Below are 5,522 nucleotides of genomic sequence, written 5' to 3'. Positions count from 1 at the left end.
CTTATCTGTTCTGTTGACAGTGATATTTGTGGGGCCTGAAGAAGTAGCTTATTAATGAGGCCAAGAGGGGGGGGCGGGGTTACCAGCGGCAGGTCGCCACCCACACCTGCAGGAACAGCAATCAACGGTGATAGCAAACATGGCAGCCTCCCTTATATAGGCAGACCCTCCTTTCTATAGTCGACCGACCTCCAGGCTTAGGTAAAAAGCCTGGAGCTGAATTCTTGAATATATGATGATGTTGTTAAATTGTAATAGACAGTTAACCCATCCCCTCAAAATCCCTCGCCAAGTCATCTGACGTAGCCTTAACTGCTGAATGGGGGAAATGGAATGAATGGCATGCATGTGAGTAAAGATTAACACTGAAAGGGAGTTGTATGACTAGACCCGGAGCGCGGCGCGTACTTCGCGATGCTCCACTCGCCATGACTTCCTTGCTTCCCCTACCAATATGCACCTGTTTGATTAACACTTGTCCGCAGGTTATCGCGGCAGAAAAGAAAGACGACATTTCCACCAGACCAGCAGCGCCGTCTCGCGGCTAGGAACCCAAGTCACTGAAGTGTCGCGTGGCCCAACGTGAATACCGAAATGTGGGACCTGTTGGATTTCCCTGATAGACTATCATCTATATTTCATTTATAATTATGGTAGTACACTGAACTATTAACTTTTTTATTTTTTGATGCAGTTTGATGGAACTTCATATATCTACTGTTCTACTGTTCAAGTTAAATGGTTATCTTATTGATTATCTTATTCATTTGATCGGATTTAATTATTTTCATCTCAATTCAGGTTTTTTAAAGGTAGGTGATTTAACTAGTCTCCTCTGGGACAGATAGGTGGAGAGGAGGGGCACCGAGAGAAAGAGAAAGAGGGAGATTGTTTATTTCTCAATTGTCCTTTGTCTTGGTGTGATGATATCCCACACACATTTTTAGTCGCACTGACACAGTTGGTGTGACCCTAGACAACGGGCCTAATACATTGTGAAAAGACTATCTGTGTCTAACATTACCATCGCCACGTCATGGCGCCACGCCACAGGCTGATAACAACCCGATAGGAGTCCTGAATATTACTGAGGTATACAAACTATCTAACACATACGCAGGGGCGTAGCAACATGCGGGCCAGGGGGGCCCACGGCCCCACCTCTCCCCCCCCAGTCGGAAAAATTTTAAGAAAATCCTGAACGGAAACGGACTAAAGAAAGCTGAAATATATGCTATATTAGTTTGATCTAACTTTGACTTATTATTCTTATTCAAAGTATTATATGAATAAATATTGCACTCAAAATAGCAAGAGCATTTCATTGATTGATTGCTGTCGGGAAGTTAAGAGAATTTCAACAAATAAATTGCCTACCCTAGCTCCAACGGTATCAAACTTTGTCAAATGCATCTCTTACTTTTATTTGTGCATTATAATAAAACATAACACACTTGTATTTCTGAATAAGAAAAAGAGGAGAGGCATACCGCCTGAGAATCTAAAATGCCCTTCTAAGCCAAAACCAGGCCAAGGTAAAACAAGATTTGTTTACTTGAGTAACCATTATCACCAGTGTACTCTCAGTAGAGAGACACTGATAGTATTGACCAATCAAGTGATGGACATGTTCTCTCAGGCACAGCTCTGTTTCTCTGGGACTGATGCACCAACACAGAGAGGTGGACAAAGAGTCCTGTGCACATAGGGTTACACTACTGGGGGTCCATGTGTCAACAGACGTCAATCACCCCCCCCCCCCCCATCGCCCTTCCTCATCTTTCATCACCTTTCCAGCCTTTCTCCTTCCATCCTTATCATCTCTTGTCTCTCTTCCTCTGACATCGTCTATCATCTGTTGTCCTGTCTGTCCCCTCATTTCATTGTCTCATTCCGGTATAAGTATTGTCATCGGAGTGTAAATATATCCCGCGGGACAAAACAGCCCTCAATAATAGACCGCTGAAACCTGAAGCAGCGAAGGTGTGTGTCCGTGTGTGATGACCAGCAGTGGGCGGGGCTTGCGTCCCTGTGTTTTGACAGGGATAGGCCACTCGCTGCTTTGACCATTGGCCAGGGGGCCCTATAAGGGAGTGTCTCTGCGCCACTTACCAGTCTTACACCACAGCTTACACGCTCACAGCTTGAATACACGCAGACGACACTCTACATGGCGTCCGTGGTTCATGTGAGTATCTTGCGTTCATGTGTGCATGTGTGAGTTTGTTAGTCTGTGTGTTTGTGTGTCTTGGTGAAGAGAGGAGGACAGTCCGGATAAAAGAGATAGAGTGTACTATCTCCTCACTCTTTTTGTCTGATCAATATTTAGATATTTTTGCTTCAGGTAATGGCTGCAGGGAACTTGAGGGTGACAAGGAAGACCCAAGGGAACTATTTGGTAGTAATGGGTGTGTTTGTCTGTGTGCTTCATGGTGCGTGAATGTGTAAGATAGCAGATAGCATTAAAGTCCTCACGTGTATCATCTCAGAATTGTCCCAATGGGAGTATCAGTATGTGTGTGTGTGTGTGTGTGAGCTATTTATGCGTGTGTTTCTGGTGTAAAACATTTTTTGTATGGGTGCCTGAGTAGGTGTTTTTCATGGGCGTAAGTTAGTTTGTGTGTATGCGTGCATGCGTGTATATCTGGGTGTGCATGCAGTCGACCGAGTGCGTGTGCGTGTGCGCATGTCCCAAACCTTGACTTGGGTTTCTGATTGAGCGGGTGATTAAGTCTGAGAAAGAAGGGCAAGAGCTCATGTGTTGATTAAAAAGGGTGTGAGCTGTGTGTCTATCAGAGTGTGACGTTTCCAGTGTGAATGACGGAGGCAAGCAGCTGAAACTGTAGGCATGGCGCGACCTTTCTGATCTCATTTCCGGTGGTCATTAGTTCCTCCTCATTATTAACCATGCTGCTGTGCTTGTAATTCGAACACAAATATCAATTGGCTTTATAAATCAGTGATTTCTTTTTGAAAGGTTGATTTTGAAGGACACATTTTTTGGTCTGATCTAATCTATCAATGTTCAGGAGAATGTTGTGATGAAACCAAACACAGACCCCGCATCCTAACTGCAGCTGTCAATCTGCTTGTATCAACGTATGATCCGCAGCTTTCATTCGAAATTGCCAAAATAAACGGCATTCCATTCTGGTCCTCCAGAGAATTTAGGAAATTACACTTTCATTCATAATTCCAGAATTTCTTTCATTCCTTTAGAACATATAATGGAATAGAATAACCATACCTTTCCCCAGCGTCAAACTTATTAAGAAGCAATTAAACAAAGCCAGACTTTTCACACTCCTACTAGTAACACAAGAACACTCTGTTTACTGTTCCAGTGTGCGTCCTGCTACGGCCGCTGTAGCGTGCAGCCCCTGCAGCTGTTCGGCCGGGGGGGCGGGTTGGACTACATGTCCATGCTTACCTACCGGGGCCCTCGGAGTGCCCCGCGGCCCAGCCTGGCCTACAAAGGCCCCAGGATGACCCTGCGTCAGGTCTGTCGCACCCTGAAGATCATGAAGCAGCTCAGGAAGAAGGAGGCGGCCTTGGTCGCCGCCAGGTGAGCAGCGATCCCTGACAGAAACACGCAGCACACGGTGGCTCCCTCTGGTGGGGGTTGGATGGGAAGACCACATTGTGAAGTCGTGTCAGACGAAATGCCTTTTCTGCTACAGATATAGATTTAACACAAATCAAAAATGATACGCGCACAACGTAAAGTTGACCCATTCTAAAGTTTAGTCTCTCTCTCTGTCTCTCTCACTCTCTCTATCTCAATTCAATTCAATTCAATTCAAAAAAACTTTATTGGCATGAGAAATATACACTTTCATTGCCAAAGCAGGTGAACAATAAAATAAACAGCCTTCTAAAATAAAAAGTAAAAAGTTAAGGCATATATTATAATAATAATAATAAGTATGAACCTTTAAATACAAAATATCTATACATCAAATGTTCAACTATAAAAGTACTTTAAAAAGTAAAATGTGCGATATTATAAAAAATGACTATTACAAATTACAACAATTCTCTCTCTCTCTCTCTCTCTCTCTCTCTCTCTCTCTCTCTCTCTCTCTCTCTCAGGAAGCAGGCCCCCCCTGCCCCCCTCCTGAGACGCAGACGGAACAACGCCATCAAACGGGCTAGCTGACCCAGGGACCCCCCCCCCCCCCCCCCCCCCCCACACACACACACACACACACACACACAGGAAGAGCGCTAACCAGGTGTCTCTGGAGGAAATGGTTCAGTCATTTGTCGCTCGTGTCTGAGCTCATGATGCCTGCTGGCATGTTGACTTGTTGTCATTGTTTCATAAATGTGGATGAGGAGTCGGGGGTTAATTGGATTCATTATTTCATTGAGATTACAATTTTTCATTGTAATTAACTCATCTAAATGAAGAGTAGGATCCCTTATGATTTAGTTGTGGTTTGTTTTGATTGTAGTGTTTTCCACTTATTGACACAAGTAATAAGAGATATTTTTTTCATAACTATAGCTTGGAAATCTTCACTTAAACTCTTACACTTCAGTTATTATGTATTTCATTATGGATTACTATTCATATATTTATAAAAAAGAAAAAAGTATTTACATGATCACTGAACTCATGAATCATATTCCTCAAGTCTTGGTTTATGTGTTGTTCTGTTCTTTATATATTTGTTGTGTAATAAATTATAATATCAGCAAGCAGGACTTAAGATTGCTAATCAGTGTGTGTGTGTGTGTGTCTGTGTGTGTGTGTGTGTGCATTTCTTACTCAAATGAAGAATGAGATTTACCGGTCTGCTCACTTCAAAATGAAAGTCCAAATTGTTCCTTTACAGTTAAAAAGATACAGTGGAAACTCCCCAGCCTCATGGTTGGTAAACATGCGTTGGTTTGGGTGTGTGTGTGTGTGTGTGTGTGTGTGGTCGTTGAGGGGATGAAGGACCCATGCCCTCTGCTGACCAGGTGGACCGTACAGCAGTCCGCTCTTGTAGGACAAATCCAACTGCTAAATGTTTTAAAGGTAATGTGATGTGTGTGTGTGTGTGTGTGTGTGTGTGTGTGTGTGTGTGTGTGTGTGTGTGTAAACTTTAGCAAGGAGTCAAATTAGGAGAGAGGAAGCGGTGCTCTGGTTACCTCTTTGAGGAAGAAGTGGATACTTCACTCATGCGATGCTTGAATTACAGTACACACACACACACACTAATCTTTAAAGCCTTTGTTGACCTGTAAGACACACACGTATCCTTTACCACCTCCTGACTAGCGCTGTTAACTTGTAAAAACAACTAGAGCTGACACGGCTTAAAGAGTAATGGGGAAAAGGTTTCATGTTGTAAGGAAAACTATCAACCATTTTGAAATATTATCCACCACTAAAGGTTGATTTGCAAGGGAGGCGATCAAATTGTGAAACTTGAGGAGACATGTATTGCTTTGCGCTGGTTTCTGCTTGCAGGAGATTGCTGATCAATGGCTTTTACAATTTACACGAAAGCAATAATATTAATCAATGTCTT

The sequence above is a fragment of the Pollachius pollachius genome (assembly GCF_949987615.1).
Source record: "Pollachius pollachius genome assembly, chromosome: 9".
NCBI classification, from domain to species: Eukaryota; Metazoa; Chordata; class Actinopteri; order Gadiformes; family Gadidae; genus Pollachius; species Pollachius pollachius.
This window is presented reverse-complemented; position numbering follows the sequence as displayed.